A 21,073-nucleotide genomic window follows, 5' to 3' on the forward strand; every position below is an offset into this window, starting at 1 on the left:
ACTTTGAACTTGTGCTGTGTCTTTTCACTTTCAGGCTTACTTTTGGATGCAGTCCTTCTCACTCTTTTATTTCTCTCTCTCTCTCTTCTTTTCTGCCACATAGAATTACTTTTAACCAAACTGACAAATAGAAGACATTAACTACTCCTACAATGCTTAAAGAAGGATGTCATTAAAAGAGAAACAAAAAAAAGGAAAAAAAGATAGAAAAACTTGCATGGTTTATAAAATTTGGCCACTAAGTGAACTGCAGCAAAATGCAATGAAATTATGTCAGTGACCAAGTCACAGACAGAAGAGAAGCAGAACTTTTTGACATTTCATAATACCATTATTAAAGAAATCAACCAAAGTGAATGTAATGGCTTTGTATGTTCTTAATGGTTTAAAAATGACTCTTTCCTGGTGTGATAAATTTAATATTACAGTTGAACTATTCATAACTATAAATTCTGTAGGAAGATTTCAATGAAACTGAATAAATGTCATCTACTAAGAATGATGACAATCATGGAAGCATTTGTGTCAGAGTTTGTTTTTTATTACTTTTTTTATGGTTATGATGATGAGCTAGAGAAAGAGAAGACAGTTTGGATGTCAACCACTTCCAGTAGTTTAAGCTAGATCCTTCACCCAACCTAAAATACCCAGCCATAAGCATAGCTTATGAAAGGAAACTGAGATTTCATCTCTCTCAGCCTGAACCATTATTCATGGAGAAAAGTTTGGTTGCTAAGAGCAGGCGTTAAAATAAGGGCTAGACAATCACAATGGATGTTAAATGATGGTGGTGATGATGATGACAACTTCCCAAATGCTTTAGTCTCTTATAGGTTCCAGTCTTTGGACTGGGTTCTTTGTGATTGGATGCAACATCGAAGAGTTTTAGTCGTATTTGATCCCAGACAATTATATCAGTCTAGTTTATCCAGTGCTTATTTTATCAGCCTTGTAAATTAGAAATGGCAAAGTCAAGTAGTGCACATAGGACATAACTGAGATGACATCAAATATCATAAGGTGTTTTTCTTTGATTTACTGATTCTACCCAAACTCGTGTGCATGCGTATGCGCACAGCTCTGCTTACTATATTGTAGCCCTAATCCATATTAATGCTACACTGATTACATTAAACTGCTGTGGGAGTTTAACACAGCCATAATTCAAGTTTCAACCTTCTATGGTAATTTGTCACAGATTTAGCACATCTCACATAAAAAGTATCCAGTACACTCTGTAAAGTGGCTGGTATTAGGAAGGGCATTGTTTTCGTCCTTGCTTTTGTATACATTTGCTGCTTTCTTCCAAGAAATCTAATGCTCTTAGCTTAGTTTTTCCTTGGGCTGGCCAGATTGGCGCAATCTTGAGTATAACCAGCCGAAATTGCAAAGATAATCTGGAACTCGACTGAGGAAAGAAAACTCCGAATGACCTGTCCTTGTTTTCTTTGTAGCGTCTGTCTGGATATTTTGTTGTGCCTTTCTTGTATCACCTAACTGTCTGGATGTTTTGCGTTCTTGTCCTATTTTGTTTTTATACATATATATCATCAAACGATAGATACATATAAGCTTCCATACAATTTTTGTCTATAAAAATTCATTCAAAACATTTTTGGATGACTCGAATCTGTAGCAGATGATATTTTGCCAAAGTTTCCGGGTGCTGTACACTGGGGATAAACCAGGTATCACGTGGTTATGAAGCACCTTACTACTTTTATCTTCTGTTAACAAAGAAATGAAAGATGAAATAAACATCAGAGATATTTTACCTCACACAAAAACTACAGGAGCTACTTAAGGATATTGCAAACACTTCTGGTGGTAGTGATGACTAAAGATATTGTACTGTCAGAGACCCTTGTGTATGGTCAGCAAGTATCACAGGTTCACAAGCATTTCACCCCTTAGTCTATATGCTTTGCTTGAGTGGGCAACAAGAACTGAATTTGCAAACACAAGGGTTCCATCTGTGATCTCCTGTCAATGATAGCTGCATTGAACTAGCCATATCTATCTCCCTGAAGGCTTTCTTCAGCTGTTTGAGGTCCAGACCTGTCTTCTGCAGGGATCAGCACACTGATCCTGCTGAAAAGCCAAGACAGCCGACATCAATAGGCAAAGAGGCCATGTACCATCCTTTGACAAGTGCCTTATCAACCAGCTCCTGATATTTGATCTTCCTCAGTTGGTGAGAAATGTCAAGTCTGTCTTCGCAGGGCACTGGATTCAATCATGGTGATTATTTTACCACCTACTGGACAGCAGTAACATGCCTGGTTGGTGTGGCATTACAGCTCGCCTCCTCTAGGAAGACAAGTCTATCATTGTGTCTCCAAGTCTAAAACTGGAAGCAAAATAGCATATAACTATTTATAGTGTATATAAACTCAGACTCGGTCAAATAAATCAAGCTAATTTGCACAGCTGTGCAAGTACACACACTAACAATAGATTGCATCATAGTGCACTACATAATGTCATTGGATAATTTAAAATGAGATGCATGCTTTTTTAATAAACATACAGAACTATACATCTGGTGTAAACCAAGTGTTTACTTCTCATAACAAAGCTATAATTGTATATTTAGCAAAAAACAAATGATGTAAAGTGTACGTTATATTATAATATAACGTACACTTTACATCATCATCATCATCATTTAACGTCAGCTTTCCATGCTGGCATGGGTTAGATGGTTTGACTGGAACTGGCAAGCTGGAGAGCTGCACCAGGTTCTGGTCTGATTTGGCATGGTTTCTATGGCTGGACATCCTTCCTAACACTAACCACTCCAAGAGTGTAATGAGCGCTCTTACCATGCCACTCGCATGGTTGCCAGTCACATGGCACTGGCATTAGCCATGACTACAATTGCACTTGGCTTGAGTATTCTCCAACACAGCATATTGCCTAAGGTCTCAGTCACTTGAAATCATGCTCTGTGAGGCCCAACGTTCGAAGATCATGCTTCACCACTTAGTCCCATGTCTTCCTGGGTCTACCTCTTCCACAGGTTTCCTCCACAGTTAGAGATCAGCACTTCTTCACACAGCTATCTTCATCCATACACATCACATGGTCATACCAGTGCAGTCATCTCTTGCACACCACATCTGATGCCTCTTACGCCCAACTTTGCACTCAAGATGCTCGGACTCAGCTGTACATGCACACTGACATTGCACATCCAGTGAAGCATACTGACTTTATTTATTTCAAGCCTACACATGTCCTCAGTGGTCACAGCCCATGTTTCACTGCTGTTCAAATGCAGGCATTATATGATCTGCCTTTCACTCTGAGGGAGAGGTCCTTAGCTATTAGCATAGGTAGAAACTCTCTGAACATTGCCCAGCCAATTCTCATTCTAGCAGCTATGCTCTCAGAGCATCCACCTCCGTTGCTGACTTGGTCACCCCAATAACAGAAGCTATCAACTGCTACTAAGTATCCCCCCTGGCATTTGATGGAACCTGTTTTCTGTACATTTCTAGTGGTTATTGTACCTGTGCACCTTCCACACACAAAGACTATTTTCCTTGTTAACCTTCCTCTGATATTGCTGCACCCCTTGTGTATCCATAGCTTGCACCAGGTACATCTTATAGAGTTTCTGCCTTTAACTTTTCTACATTGAGGTGGGACCATCGACCTGAAGGGATTTGTGATTTGTTCTCTTCCCTACTTAGTAAGATTTTCGTTTTTTTCTAGGTTAACTTTAAGGCCCTTTGATTCTAGACCTTGCTTCCATACCTGGAAGGTAGTGATTCTGCTATAAGAGCAAGGTCATCAGCATAGAGGAGCTCCCAGAGGCGGCCTGTCTTGAATTCCTTTGTTATTGCCTGGAGGATTATGATGAACAAGAGGGACTAAGGACTGATCATTGATGAAATCCTATTTGAACCCTGGATTCATTGCTATACTCATTGCCAACCCTCACCTTATTGACAGTATCCCTGTACATGGCTTGTACAGCTCTCACAAATGACTCATATATCCCTAGTTTCTGCATTGATCAATAGGTAAGGGAGTGGGGAACCCTGTCAAAGACTTTGTCCATGTCAACAAAAGCTAAGTACAGAGGTTTATTTTTTGCTAGGTACTTCGCCTGCAGCTGCCTTACCAAAAGTATAGCATCAGTGGTGCTTCTCCCTGGCACGAAACCAAACTGCATCTCATCAAGACCTTCTCTCTTCCTAATTAATTACCCTCTCTGTAACTTTCATCGCCTGACCCAACAATTTGATACTTCCGTAATTAGTCCTATCTAAGGCATTACCTTTACCTTTGTAGCAGTTGACTATGATCCTGCTACACCAGTCACTGGGTATGAATTTCTTATGTACAACCCTGGTTAACCATATGGGCGATTAATCCATAACCCACACAACCAGATATTTTAAGCATCTCACTGGTGATTCCTGAGGAACCAGGGGCTTTCTTGGTCTTCATGTCCTTCATGGCTTTATCTATTGTCTATTTTATCTTTCATTTCAAGTTATTCAAAAAAATGCTGTGAAGTGTACAAGAAATTAATTCATGTTGATAGCATGCTATTGTGTCTATTCAATCCTGTTACCTCCATTTTCCCCAATTAGTATGGGTTATATTAATATATTATAGAGGCAGTGTTTTATAGCCAGCTATCCATTGTGTCATTCATCTGTTTTGCAAGTAAGGGATCTCTTATTTCCCATGCCTTCAAGGCTGCAAAGCAAGCATACTGTCCACTTATAGCACTCATAGCTTTCAAGAGTACAAATATAAACAGACATGCACACACACATCATCATCCTTTAATATCTATTCTTCATGCTGACATGGGTTGGATGGTTTAACCAGAGCTGGCACCAGGTTCCAGTCTGCTTTGGCTTGCTTTCTATGGCTGGATGCCCTTCCTAATGCCAACCACTTTCCAGCGTGTGCAGAGTGCTTTTAATGTGGCACCAGCACAAATGCCTTTTATGTGGCACTGGCACGTAACTCTTGCAGACCAATCCTCTTCACACCATCCTTAACACTTCTACTGCAGAGTATGGGTCTTCTTGAGGAGAGCAAGGTGCCAGGTATCTCAGTCCTTTGTCATCTCACCCAAAAGGTTCAGCATCCCAAGATCGTACATCAGTACTTTGTCCCATGTTTTTCTGAGTCTCCTCTTCCAGGACATTCATCCACTTTGAGAGATTGGAACTTCTTTATAGAGCTGTTGACATCCATCCACATCACACGACCTAATCAGCACAGCCATCTCTCTTGCATGCTGCATCTAATTCCTCTTATTCTTAACTTCTCTCTCAGTATACTAGCGCTGTCACACATATACACTTACATTACGTATCTAGCAGAGCATATTCGCCTCATTCCTAGCTTTCTCTTGGGGGGAATGAGGATAGAATGCTCCGCTGGATGTGTAATGTCTATGTGTGTACATCTATATATATATCATCATCATCATCGTTTAACGTCCACTTTTCATGCTGGCATGGGTTGGACGATTTTGACTGAGGGCTGGTGAACCAGATGGCCGCACCAGGCTCCAATCTTGATCTGGCAGAGTTTCTACAGCTGGATGCCCTTCCTAATGCCAACCACCCCGAGAGTGTAGTGGATGCTTTTTACGTGCCACCAGCATGGGGGCCAGTCAGGCGGTACTGGCAATGACCTCGCTTGAATCTTTTTACACATGCCACTGGCATAGGTGCCAGTAAGGCGACGTTGGTAACAATATATATATATATATATATATATATATATTTAAGATAAGAGAAGAAACGGAGCAACATGTAACAATTAGAAGTTGATCATTAGTATTGAATGATCATAGTTTAATTATGGCTAAATATACATTTACAGCTGTTTCAGTTTGTTATTTTTGAGGTAAACTTGCGTTGATCTCATTCCACGTAACAAAACATTATCAGAATGATTTGAACTTTACCAGAGGAATATCGAGAGGAGATCGAAGGTTGACAGGAGAAAAAAGAAAAAGAGAAAATTGGAAAAGCTTCCTGTCAACCTTTGATCTTCTATGGATATTCCTCTGGTAAAGTTCAAATCATTCTGATGATGCTTGTTGCATGGAACAAGATCAACGCAAGTTTACCTCAAAATTAACAAACTGAAACGGCTGTAAATGTTACCTTAACCATAATTAAACTATGATCATTCAATACTAATGATCAACATCTAATTGTTACATGTTGCTCCATTTCTTCTCTTATTTTATCTGAATATGTTAAACCAGGGTTTACCCTTTAAACTACAAACTACTGTTAACCTCACAGCAAGCCCCATACATAGTTAGGTAATACACCAGTCGTGCCTAAGGATACATTTATCCCTTAGACAGTTGCACAACCTCTAACTCATCACATATATATATATATATATATATATATATATATGACCGAGACCTTTGGAAATATGCTGTACGTGAGAAGATCAGGCAGGACAAGTGAGCCCACTTATGCATGTCTTTCCTCCCTTGGACACAAAGACCTCTTGAGGCAAGCGAAGTCGATATCGAACCTCATCCGACGACAGGCACCCATGCCAACCCCCTCTGCTTGCGAAGACATGTTGGGGCAAGTGAAATTGAAATCGGAATCGAACCAATCCTATGACTGGCACCCGGCAGATGCCAGGACCCCTGGACTGGTGGTACGTAAAAAGCACTATCCGAATCGTGGCCGATGCCAGTGCCACCTCGACTGGCTTCCGTGCTGGTGGCACGTAAAAAGCACCCACTACACTCACAGAGTGGTTGACGTTAGGAAGGGCATCCAGCTGTAGAAACATTGCCAGATAAGACTGGAGCCTGGTGCAGCCTTCTGGCTTCCCAGATCCCCGGTCGAACCGTCCAACCCATGCTAGCATGGAGAACGGACGTTAGATGATGATGATGATGATATATACATATATATATAGATATATATATATATATATAGTTAATCCAAACAAGAAAACACAGAAAAAACACAGCAACGCGAGGACGTGGAACAATTAAAGTATTATTTGACGCTCAGGAAAGAAGGGAAGGAGGGTTTAACGTTTCGAGCGGAGCTCTTCGTCGGAAACAAGGAGAAGGAAAGATCCCAAGAAGGAAAGATCCCAAGAAGGGAAGACAGAGGAAAAAAATATTTTTGCTGGTGGTGCTCAAGAGATCACATCTTTGGCTAGGTATTTTTCCCCTGCAGTTACCTTACCAGGAATATAGTGGTGCTTCTACCTGGCACAAAACTCAAGAATTAAGGTGAAAAGAAGGCTGAGAGAGCTCTTCAATATATAACTTCCAAATCTCCCTCTCTCAGCCTTCTTTTCACCTTAATTCTTGAGTTTTGTGCCAGGTAGAAGCACCACTATATTCCTGGTAAGGTAACTGCAGGGGAGAAATACCTAGCCAAAGATAAACCCCTATACTTGGCTTTTGTTAACTTGGAGAAAGCCTTTGACAGGGTCCCTTGATCCCTTATCTGGTGAGCGATGCAGAACCTGGGGATAGACGAGTGGTTAATAAGAGCTGTACAGGGATGCTGTTAGTAAGGTACGGGTCGGTTATGAGTATAGTGAAGAATTCCAGGTAGGAGTTCACCAAGGATCAGCCCTCAGCCCCCTTTTATTCATCATAGTCCTCCAGGCAATAACAGAGGAATTCAAGACAGGTTGCCCCTGGGAGCTCCTCTATGCTGATGACCTTACTCTCATAGCGGAATCACTACCAGAGCTAGAGAAGAGATTTCAGGTGTGGAAGCAAGGTTTAGAATAGAAGGGCCTTAGAGTCAATGTTGCAAAAAGTAATGTCCAAGTAAGTAGGAAGGCAAACACATCACAAACCCCTTCAGGTCAGTGGCCCTGCTTGATCTGTAGAAAAGGTGTAGGTAGAAACACCATAAGATGTACCCAGTGTAAGCTATGGATGCATAAGAGGTGCAGCAATATCAAAGGAAGGTTAACCTGGAAGATAGCTTTTGTGTGTGGCACATGCACAGGGGCAATAAACACTGCAGATGCTCAGAAAACTGATTCCATCACATGCCAGGGAGAGAAACTAGATATAGTTGATAGCTTCCACTACTTAGGTGACCAAGTCTGTAGTGGGGGTGGATGCTTGGAGAGCGCTGCCACTAGAATAAGAATAGCCTGAGTAAAGTTCAGAAAGCTCCAACCTCTACTGGTGACAAAAGGCCTCTCACTCAGAGTGAAAGGTAGATTGTAAGATGCATGTGTGCAAACAGTCATGCTACATGGCAGTGAAACATGGGCCGTGACTTCTGAAGCTAACTGACATTACGCATCTGCTGGATGCGTAATGTCAGTGTGCACACACTACAGAGTATAAGTGCCCTGAGAGAAATATTGTCTGTAAGAAGCATCAGGTGTGGTATGCAAGAGAGACGACTATGCTGGTATGGTCATGTGCTGCGTATGGATAAGGAGAGCTGTGTGAAGAAGTGTCACTCCCTAACAGTGGAAGTAACATGTGGTAGAGGGAGACCCAGGAAGACATGGGATGAGGTGGTGAAGCATGACCTTTGAATGATGGGCCTCACAGAGGCAGTGACGAAAGATAGAGACCTCTGGAGATATACTGTGATTGGGAAGACCCGGTAAGTAAAGTGAGATCCCAGCTGTAGCCTACACCAGTGTCGCATAACCAGTCCATTTAAAAAGTACCTTTGAATTGTCAGGTGACGAGTCAAGTAAAATCAAAATCGAATCAAATCACAATCAAATGGAATTGGAGTTGTCACCAATACCAGTGCCACCTGACTGGCTCCCATGTGGGTGGCATACAATAAGCACCATGCATGGGTTGTTGCCAGTGTGGGCTAACTGGTTCCCTGTGCTAGTGACATATAAAAAGCACCATCTGAACATGGTTGATGCCAGCCTCCCTGCCCTGACTGGTTTCTGTGCTGGTAGCACGTAAAAAGCACCATCCGAACATGGCCAATGCCAATGCCACCTGACTGGCTCCTGTGCCAGTGGCACATAAAAAGCACCCACTACACTCTTGGAGTGGTTGGCGTTAGGAAGGGCTTCCTGCTGTAGAAACACTGCCAGATCGAGATTGAAGCCTGGTGCAGTTTTCTGGCTTGCTCGTCCCCACTCAAACCATCCAACCCATGCCAGCATGGAAAACGGACATTAAACAATGCTGATACTGATAGGATAAAAAAGAATCCAAGAAGACTAATAGCATCTATGTCAGCAAGACTTGTAGACTTGTATTTCGAAAAATCAACAGAAAAAGTAAATATAATCAAGTCATTTAACCCACATTTCCCCAACTTTGCACTTATTTTTATCAAGGATGTGTTTACTGACCAGAAAGAATACTGGCTACTATCATATATTTCAATTAATGTCACTTTATTCTGTGGATTTGGCTTATATCTGAAAATTGGCTGTAATAAAATTGTTTGATATAGAAATGTAAAACACACTAATATAACAAACATACAGATTCTTTTATTGGTGTTGTACTCTGGATTTAAGGTTACAGTAAAAACAACCTAAAGATGAGCACATTATTAAATAGTATTAGAAAAAGGAAAAAATAAATGATTTCTTTTGTTGTTGTTTAGTAGTAGTAGTAGTAGTAGTAGTAGTAATTTTAATAAAACTAGAGTAGCCTACATTGATAAAAATAAATCTTCAGAATTGAAAGACAACACAGTTCTTTCTTGGTTTCATCCGTTTTGGCATATTTCAAAGATAAGAGTATTATCCGATCGGAAAGCAATGAAGTACAAATCAATAATGTTGGAAAGACTGGGAGTTGTTGATAATATCGGAAGAGAAATTCCAAATGTGAATGATCCAAGTAACCAGAGCAGCATTCCTTCACCAATATTGCCAATTCTGTATAGGGAAACATTTACTCTCGTTACTCTTATTTGTTTCAGTCATTTGACTGCGGCCATGCTGGAGCACCGCCTTTAGACGAGCAAATCGACCGCAAGACTTATTCTTTGGAAGCCTTGTACTTATCCTATCAGTCTCTTTTGCCAAACTGCTAAGTTACGGGGATGTAAACACAGAAACATCAGTTGTCAAGCAATGTTGGTGGGGGGGGGCGCCAAACAGAGACACAAACATATTTGAGAACATAGATATAGGAAAGAAAGTAACAAAAAAAAAAGGACTAAAATACTGAATTTTGTTTCTTTTTTGCTTTTATAAAGAAAAATATAATGAAATAAATTGGGTTTTTTTTGTGTTTTTTTAATATTCTAAAAGCCAAAAAAGAAGGTTACACCCACTTATCAACCAAAGAGTAAACTGCAAGATCTAGTTTTCAGCAGGTCTTCATCTTACACCCGTAGCTTTGAGGCATTACTTTTACAGATCCATATTTATTCATTCACTCGTTTGTTTATTTTCGATTTAATTTAATCTATTTTACTACCTTCTTGTTTCATTAGAATCTATGCTTTGTAAACAGAAGGACTATCTTTCAAACGTTTGTTTTTAAATGTGTTATTTGAAGCCATCGATAATGGATGCTGACTATTTGTCATTATGTTCATGTCAGTACAGCATCAGCAGAGTATTTTATTATCCACAGAATTCATTGAGGAAGAGTTTCTAACTTTGGATGCCCTTCCTGTCATCAACTCTCATCTGTTTCAAAGCAAGATATTCCTCCATGCTGGGCAAGATTTTACTGAAGATTGGAAATAAGACATTGCTTACATCATGGTGAAGCTTGTTTACAACTATTATGCAATGGCAAGACAAGGAGACACAAAAATACACAACACATATGTGCGTGCGTACACACACACAAACATGATGGGTTTTTTCCAGGTTCTGTTTATCAAATTCACTGACAAGGCTTTGGTTAACCTTGACTATAGTAGAAGACACTTGCCCAAGGTACCATTAAGTGGGACTGAACTCTGAAACCATATGGCTGGGAAGCAAACTTCTTAACCATATATATCCCCCCCACACACACACACACATATATCATACCTATTTGAAGATACTCTAACACCTATTTTGACTGCTATCGCTTAAACAACTATCAATTCCTTCCCCATTGGCCAAACAGATTTCTATTAAATCATTTGCTTATAATGAGCAGAATAAAAGAATTGAGAAAGAAAGCATCTTGGTAGAAAAGATTATCATCAAGCTAACCAGATATAAATTTATTATCGGTTTAATGATATACTTACTATTAGCACCTATAGGTTATATACACTTATTACCATCATCAGTTTAATTATAAACAAATATTATCATCATTCAATTAATTAAGTAAAAATATTACCAATTTTTAATTATACCAATATTATTATCATTGGTTTAATTACATGCAAGTATTGTTATAATCAGTTTGTATACAAATATTATCATTAGGTTAATTATATACAAATATTATCATAATCAGTTTGATAACATACAATTATTATTATAATCAGTTTAAGTATATACAAAAAAAAAGTGTTCACCTCACCCGTATAAAACCATTTCAGTTCCAACTTTTTCCCTTAATTATATTGATTTGCCAAAATAAATCAATTGAGATATTAAACCAGTTTTCAATTTAGGTTTTCTATCATTCACTACTGGACATTATTAAAATCAATATTCCATAATTTGTTACCTCTTGTCAAAAATCAATACCCCATAATTTGATAACCATCTCTTCATATGACACATTGAGACTGAAGAAAGAAGCAACTCATAGTAAAATAGTTACTTTTATGATGAGATGTCACATGTAGATTATTACTAGATCAAATTGCATAAAAAATTAGTCCTTGTGGGTCTACTTCACCACTTTTAGTTATTGGAAGGCAAATACATAGGAATGCTTTTCACACATCGAAAAGAAAATTTTTTAAAATATCTTTACTACAGTACTACAACTTATGTTACTAACATGTCTATTGTGTGTGTGCATGCACAGAAATGGTACCTTGGACTAGTGTCTTCTACTTGAGCCCCAGGCCGTCCAAAGCCTTGTGAATGCATCTGGTAGACAAACTGAAAGAATCCCATTGTGTGTGTGTGTGTACGGAGAGAGAGAGAGAGTGGGGGTGAGAAGAAACTAGTGCACAGTCAAAAAGGTAAGCACACCAAGTTAATGCTTGAACAAGTGCATTTGTCATTCGTCCTTCAAAAGAAGATATTCAGGGTTTAATTGTATGAAGATACTCGTGTTTCAAGATTCATGAGTTGATAACATTTGCTAATATGTCTTTGTGTAATATTGCCTCATAATGTAAACCTGTTTTGCATAATATGCATTATAATACCAACCATTCACTGAATATTTGAAATGGTTATAAAAATTTATTTACATACTGTAAAATATAAGAAACGTCACATAACTACATTTCTTACATCCGTAATTGTCTGCCTATCTTCCTCTTTCATATGTTTCCTTCTCAACATATCCAAAGTCCTTTTATAAACAAGTGAGGGTTAGCAACAGAAGGGTATCCAGCCCTAGAAAACTCTGCCCCAACATACTCTCATCTGATCCATACAAGCATAGAAAAGTAGGTGTTAAAATGATAATGACATATACTCTTAAACAAAGCCCATTTTACTCTTTCTTACCCTAACCCTAACCTCCCTATACCTTACACATTCAGTGTGTAAAATCTTTATTCTCCAATAATAAAACACTATAAAACTTCTTAAATATAAATCTGATTTCTGTTGTCAAAACCAAAATGTTTCACGATTATATGAGAACAATAGGTTCTCCTATACATTCCACACTCACCCTTCTCTAAGAAGGCTAACACCAAATCTGTTCTTCCCCAGAGCAGTAAATCAAATATAAAAAACCTCTCTAAATGCCTCTCATCTAACACTTAACTCCTATTTACAAAATCTTGTCAGCTCCGTTCCAAAGTCAATAAAATTTCCAAAACAGCCAACATTATTTACACCCCTGAACTTCATTCCAGTCAATTGCCTTTTTATACAGACTAGAAACACAGTTAAGTCTACTAGAGAAATATATTTTTATACCTGAAGTGCATATGCATTAACCATGTGTGTGTGTGTGTGTGTGTGTCTCTCTCTCTCTCTCTCTCAACCCTCTTATATCATCAACAAGTATTTCAAGTCGCCACCTATTATCAATTCAATAGACAAACGTAGCTTTCTGAAGCCTCCACTGAAGGCCACTGTTGCTAATTGGAGACAACTTTCAGCAAGTTCATTCTCGACCTTTCTCAAACACTACAATCATGGCTTATTGAATCAATCACAGGCTGAAGTTTTGCTTGAGATTAGAATATCATTTCATAGAAGTTATTTGTTCCTGGCTACATGGAACTCATTAAAAAACAAAGATTACTAAATATTAACCTATATACAAATATCTGATAATTTAACCAGGAAAATATTAAAATTTTAACATTTTACAATAAAGTCTTGCAGAAATCCAACACTACTCCATTCTTTTGTCAGAGAGATTAAGTTTGTGTCTTTTTATAAGGTATTCCGGATCCCTCTGTCTCCTCTCTTCATATGCCTCCCCCACCCCCATTATATACTGATACCATCCACCATATCTCCATCCTTGTCCCACTCACTACATTCCTCTCTAGACCCATCAATCCCTTCTTACACTCTACTGAACTTACCCTCCGCCCTTTCTTTGCCTGCATTCTCTCTCATACTCGTCCTCTTCTGTCTTGAAAGTATACACTGGCACTTCATCGCTGTCTACTTTCCAGCTACCTCTCCATCCACCCTTATATAATGTTGGGTAGACATACCTTCTCTACAGCAAGACACCTGTACCTGTCCGTCTATCATACTTTAGCCTTTTTCCACCTAGCATAAAGCTGCCTTCCTCTCTACTACAACCTCATCTAATCTGTTTGTCTTGCAAGTTACTTAACAACCTCACTAGTACAGGTGTCACAAAAAAAGTACCCAATACACTCAGTGAAGTGGTTAGCATTGGGAAGGGCAACAAGCTATAGACCTTACTTTTTAAATTATCCTTATGACAGACTTGAAATGATACAATTTCAGATTCAATAACTTCTGACCCTTCAACTCTGGAAGTTAAGGAATTTAATTTTGCAAACAAATTCTGTGTTACAGAAACCTAAGAAAATATGCAATCTTATGCTTTAACAAATGTGGACAGATAAACAAGCATTCATCAGTATACTTTTGCACAGACCTCAAATAAAAAGGAAATCAAATTGCATTTTTTTTTTTTTTTTTTTTCATTTTAATGAATATATACTTTCACTGGAACAGCAATAATATATATCTATATATTGGTTAAGAAAAGCAATGCAGTTTTTTTTTTGTTTTTTTGCTTGTTTGTTTTTTTCATTACAATTCCAATCAATGTGTTTCATTAGAGTCAATATACTCCCTTCAATAATACAAGCTATAAGTCAGTCTCACAAACTATTTTTAAGTTGCTACACCAAAACTTGAGAATGGTATCAAATGATTTGGAGTTTTTGTCCCGGCCGTGCTAGAAGCATAACAAACCCTTTTGTTACCATATTTCTGTTGAGATACACTTCCTGCATTTCAAATGATTCAATAAATAACGAAGAATTTAGTAAAATAACTGCCATTATTAGGCTGGTATAAAGAACATAGATTAATATGAAATTTTGATAGATGGTTTTAATTTAGATCACTTTAAAAGAGGAAGTTTGCATCATTGAACAAGAAGTGGCTTCAGGTAGGTTGGTATCAAAATGGTTACGCTCTGAAATCATGTCCATTATAAAGCACATCTTTTGAAATTAAAGGAAAATAGAGGAAAGAAAGAGTAAGAGTGGGTGTATATGTTACTCAGACATTTGATAACCATTTTTCCATGCTAGCATGGGTTAGATATATTACAGAGAAGGCATCAGGAAACCATTCCAGTATTCATCCCCAGTCTAATAATGGTAGCCAAAATTCCAGTAATCTACTTAACAGTGGTGGTGGGCTGGGGTGGGGGCTATGGGCCCTCCCTGATCATATAGAGAGTACTGCAGAAGGTTCACATGCACAGGACCTACCTGAGGGCAGACCACCACTTGGCTGGAGACTAGATTACAGAGGCATTGTTCTCTACAACGAGGTGCCCTTCCTCCTCTCACTAATCATAACTGGTTTTTCAAGTGAGGGATTTCTTATTTCACGTCTTCAAAGATGCAAAGCAACCAAATGATTTGTTGACTGGAAAAGGGACAACACCACCATTTGCACCTTTCATAGAGCACAAATCTAAACAGAGGCACACACATGCAATATATATATATATATATATATATATATATATATATATATATATATATATAGGCCACTGGTATTTATGGAGTGTTAAACACTTTCGATATGCAAATTAGATACTCCTTCATAGAGCAACTGCTGCATTTGTTGAGTATATAAACAGTTAGGATGCATGTTTCTCTGGAGGCCTCTGATGAAAACCCAAGGTTTGAAAATTGATTAAGGCTGTTCATCATTTTTTTTTTTCAGTCTGTGAAGAAATGGCTAAAATTTGCCCTGTATATAATTATACCATATGTTATATATATTCCAAAAAATATGTAAACATACGGTCTTTTTCAACAGAAAGTCCTGATGAGATCTGGTCCAGTTTGGTTAAATATGGAGACAACAACTCTTAACTTGGTTCGAGTCCTGCAGATCCAAAGTACTGTTTGCCAAGCAACTAGATTGAAACATGTGTAGGCCTCTTAATGCTTATTTTAAAACTATGTTCCTTTAAATTTTTATTTGTATTCATTTATTTGCTATATTTGTTATTGTACTTAACATGATACAAATAAAATAAGCATCCATAACTGACTCCCCATTTTCTTTCTATATATATAAAAAGCACCATCCGAACGTGGCCGTTGCCAGCGCCGCCTTGGCTGGCTTCCGTGCCGGTGGCACGTTAAAAGCTCCAACCGATCATGGCCGATGCCGGACCCCCCTGGCACCTGTGCAGGTGACACGTAAAAAGCACCCACTACACTCACGGAGTGGTTGGCGTTAGGAAGGGCATCCAGCTGTAGAAACACTGCCAGATCAGACTGGAGCCTGGTGCAGCCCCTGGCTTCCCAGACCCCGGTCAAACCGTCCAACCCGTGCTAGCGCGGAAAACGGACATTAAATGATGATGATGATGATGATGATATATATATATATATATATATATATATAGTGTAAAGAGAGATAGAAGTTATAATAACCGAGTAAGGGATAAAATATCCGTATATACTATCGGTATCCATTACCCATATTATCCCCGGGCATAGGAGTGCAAGTAACAACTGGATAAACAAGAATTTATCAGGAACCAAGGCAAATAATCAGAAAATGGAGAAAACCTCAGATTAACCAACACATCGATTGGACCACATTTACAGCTTATTTTTTAATACAAAGCATGACATAACAAAATAGGTCACCTATTTTATTATGTTATGCTTTGTATTAAAAAATAAGCTATAAATGTGGTCCAATCGATGTGTTGGTTAATCTGAGGTTTTCTCCATTTTCTGATTATTTGCATTTATATACATATATCTTAGTTGGCCTTTGATCTTCTACTCCCAACTCAAAGACGGCAAGCGTACAAAAGGAGGCCAGAAGAAACGCTACAAGGACTCCCTGAAAACGAACCTCAAAAAGTGTGACATCGACTTCACTAACTGGGAGGAAACGGCAAAAAACAGACCACTCTGGAAAACCACCATCCATGAGGGAGCGGCGACTTTCGAGTCGAAAAGGTCTGCAGAGCTGGAGGAGAAAAGATGACGACGGAAGGAGCGCCAACAACAACCACGTGCGACTCTCCCTTCCGGCACTAGATGTCTGCACTGCGACCGATCTTTTCAAGCAAGTATTGGTCGTATCGGTCACCTACAGACTCACCAGTAAATTTGCGCGAAGACCATCGTCCTCGACCTTGAGGGATTGCCATCATCATACATATATATATATATATATATATATATATATATATATATATATATTCATTCAAAAGAAAATAAGAAAATGGAGATATAGCACTTAGTAAAAATTTATTAGCTACAAAAATCCAACATATTCTCTTACAGCTGTTTCAATTAAGTCTAAAGACTAAAATAGCAATTATTAAATCATTATATTAGGCAAAATCTCATCAGAGAGGTAGAAAAAAGATATAACGTTAGGTTATTAGGTGTTGTGTTTTCAAATCATATACACATACACACACACACACACATATATATACTGAATGTGCAATACAGGAGTGCTTTCACCACTCCACTGGGACAGTTGCAAGTAGCTATGCCTGATGAGTTCTTAGGCTCCACAGATCTACACAACAAAACGGCAATTATTGATAGCATCAATACAGAGGAAACTGATGTGATATCAGCCATTGATGAGATGAGCTCAAACTCGGCAACAGACCCTGGTGGATTCCCAGCAATCCTCCAAAAGAAATGCAAATGGGCTCTAGCTAGACAACTTCAGATTCTCTTCTAGAGCTTCCTCACAACAGAGAGACTTTCCAAAAAAGTTAAAGGAAGGCATAATATGCCCTATCCATAAGGGGGACAGCAGAGCAGACGCTAAGAATAATAGACCTGTCTCTCTAACTTCCCATCTCAGCAAAGTCATGGAGCTCATTGTCAGGAAGAATCTAATTGCGTTCCTTGAAGATAATGACTTGCTTCCTGACACCCAGCATGGCTTTCGCTCAGGAAGAAGCTGCCTTACACCACTTTGCAACACTATGACTGGGTGTTGAAACAATTAATGAATTGCTCAAGTGTGGATGTGATATATCGCAACTTTGCAACGGTCTTTGATAAGGTTGATCATGAGATGATATGTCACAAACTACAGAGACTCAGCATAACTGGGAAAATCAGAGAGTTGTTGCATGACTTCTTAAAAGACAAAACCCAAGCTATAGCAGGCAACGGAGCCCTCTCCATGGAGACATTAATAGAAAGTGGAGTGCCTCATGGAACTGTATTGTGGCCGCTGCTGTTTACGGTGGCTATTTCAGACATGCCATCAGTTACACAAACAGCCACATTTACTAGCTATACCAACGACACAAAAGTTGTACAAACCATCAAGGAACCTTCTGATGCTAATCTGCTGCAAAAAGACCAAGATGTCATATATAAATGGGCAGAGAACAACAACATGCAATTTAATACAGGCAAATCCCCCCCACACACACACACACAACCAGCTAACTGGCGCTCAGAAGTCACAACAACAATACTTTGGAACAAAAGGAGGGGCAATCCTAGAATCACAAATGCTGCATGATCTTGGGATAGATATGAGCAACAATGCCTCATTTCACATGCATGTCACCAAGATGGCAGTGTACAGGTAAATGGCTGAATGGATTCTGAGAACCTTCAAAACAAGGGACCAGGAAACTATGCCGGTCCTATGGAGGACATTTGTTCTCGGCCGTCTGGACTACTGCTCTCAACTGTAGTCACCTTACAGTGTAGGATTAATAGCAGAACTTGAAGCAGTTCACCAATACTACATGAAGAAGAATGCATCAATGGAACAGCTGAGCTACTGGGAGAGACTGAGAGAGAGTTACGACTCTACTCCCTGGAGTGAAAACGGAGAGGTATGAAGCGATATAAGTGTGGAAGATACTGGAGAGGATGACACAAACTTTGGAATTGAGAGCTATACCAGACCTCAAATTGAATGTCACTGCACTGTTCCAAAGGTGAAAAGGCTGAAGCTTAACAGTAGCTTCATTATAGTTTCCTTAAGGAAATGAGAAGTGACATGCCATTTGAGGAACTGCAATGCTGAGCTGGCCAATAGCAAATTAAATGCATTTTCAGTTGAAGTCATAGTGTGTGATACACACACACACACACACACACACACACACACATATATATAGGTGCAGACATGGCTCATGACTGTCTGGTATTGCACCCAACCACATGGTTCCAGCTCCAGTTCCACTGTGTGGCACCTTGAGCAAGTGTCTTCTAATAGCCCTGGATCAACAAATCCTTGAGAATGAAATTGTAGAGGGAAACTGAAAGAAGCCTGCACGTGTGTGTAAATAGGTAGTTTGCAAATTGCAATTGAGAAGACTAAGACAAAAAATAGACTTAAAATACAAGAAAGAGTAGCATAAAATAAAATTTATATAGATACTTGACAATTGTTATGTATCTAGGTAAATTTCACACATGCACACACACACACACACACACACACACACACACACACAAACAAACAAACAAACAAACAAACAAACAAACAAACAAGCTGTCAAACAGACCTTAAATAATATTGATGTAACAAAAACAATTTTCATTTAGAGAGGACAACTGGGAGTTCTTACAGGACAATCTTTTGAAGGTTTGCAAACCAAATCTGTGGCTGGGGCAAAGTCCCTGCCAGACTGAAAGTGACCCGGTGGTAGAACAGCAAAAGGTAAATAAGGCCATAAAAGAGAAGGAACCCCAGCTTGGCAAGATTGGAGAAAGAAAGAGAGCAAAGAGCTATATCAAGTAGCTAAGATGGAAGCTAGGTAACAGGTTTATCTAGCAAGGGCAGAAGCAGAAAGAAAGAGGTTTGCTAATGCTTAACAGCATGAAGATCAGAAACTGAAGGTGTTCTGGATTGCTAGACAGTGTTTCAGAGAGAATTGAAATGTTGTGGCAGAGAAGAGTGTGTGAATGGGTAATGGTAAGCTTACATTTAGTGACTCTGAACAGAAAGAGGCAAAGAAGTGCTATTATGAAAAGCTTTTTAAATGTAGAGAACAAATGGAAGAAAGAGAGCCTCCCCTACATAAATCAAACAGAGAGACCAACTATTTGAGTTGACAGCAGTATGAGTGATAAGGCTGTTAAGAATATGAAGACATGGAAATTCCCTGGGAGTTACTGGCAGAGAGGGATATGGTGTGGTCACCCATATAGTAATTCAAGATAATCAGGAAGGTGTCATCCCTAATGACCGGTGTAGTAGCATTATAGTCAGCTTACAAAGATATCAAATTACTGGACCAGGTCATGAAATTTACAGAAAGATTAATTAGGAACAAAACTCAGATTAGATAAAATGCAGTTTGGCTTTGTGCTAGGGCCAAGCACTACTGGTATTATCTTTATAGTCAGACAACTACAGAAGTATTTGGCTAAGAATAAACCTTTGTACTTGACAGTTGTTGACTTGAAGAAAGCCTTCAATAAAGTACCCTGCTCTGTGATATGGTCGGCTCTGAGACGAGTGACTTGTGAGAGCTGTACAGGTCCATGTTCAGTCAGTAAGGTGAGAGTTAACCATGAGTGCAGTGATGAATTTAATATGTAGGTAGGCATTCATCAGAACTAGAAAAGAAATTCCAGGTGTCAAAGCAAAACCTGGAATCGAAAAGCCTTGGCAAAGATTAAGGTCTTGGTAAGCAAGAAAACAGACAAGACCCTACCCACCTTCAGGTAAATGGCTCTGCTTGATATGTAGGAAAGATGCAGACAGGAATTCCATATGGTGTACCCAGTGCTAGCTATGGACATACAAAAGGTGCAGTGGAATAATAGGCAAGTTATCAGAGAAAGTAGTGTTTGTATGTGGGAGATGCATAGGAGCCATAAAGTCTAAAGATATCTAGGGAATTAATTTTGTCAAATTCCCCAGAGGCTCTCTAGAAGTAGTGAATAATTTCTGCTATCTAGAGGCTCTAATTAGCAGTAGAGGAGGATGTACAGAAAACTTAATTGCTAGAATAAGAATAGGATGGAGAAAATTCAGAGTGCTTTTATCTCTGTTAGCAACCAAAGGTCTTCCTCTCTCTCTCTCTCTCTCTCTGGGTGAAAAGATGACTGTATGATACAAGTGTACAAACAGCAATGTTATATGGTAGTGAAACGTGAGCCCTAAATGCCGAGGACAAGCAAAGACTATAGAGAAATCAAGTTAGTATACTCCCTGGGATGAGCAATGTCATTGACAACAAATGTGACAAAGCGCTAGTGACTGAGAGAAGAGTTAGGCATAAGAGTGTTGATCACTTAAAATAGATGGAAGAACGTCAGGAAGAGGAGAT

The 21,073-nt window shown here is 39.0% G+C and overlaps 1 protein-coding gene across 8 annotated transcripts in view; it reads right to left on the minus strand.

Annotated features, from left to right (window-relative positions):
* Nucleotides 1-21,073, minus strand: part of LOC115209795 (rho GTPase-activating protein 39) — a 511,104-nt gene that overhangs the window by 373,522 nt on the left and 116,509 nt on the right. The window lies entirely within an intron of this gene.

The sequence above is a fragment of the Octopus sinensis genome, linkage group LG3 (genome assembly GCF_006345805.1).
Source record: "Octopus sinensis linkage group LG3, ASM634580v1, whole genome shotgun sequence".
NCBI classification, from domain to species: domain Eukaryota; kingdom Metazoa; phylum Mollusca; class Cephalopoda; order Octopoda; family Octopodidae; genus Octopus; species Octopus sinensis.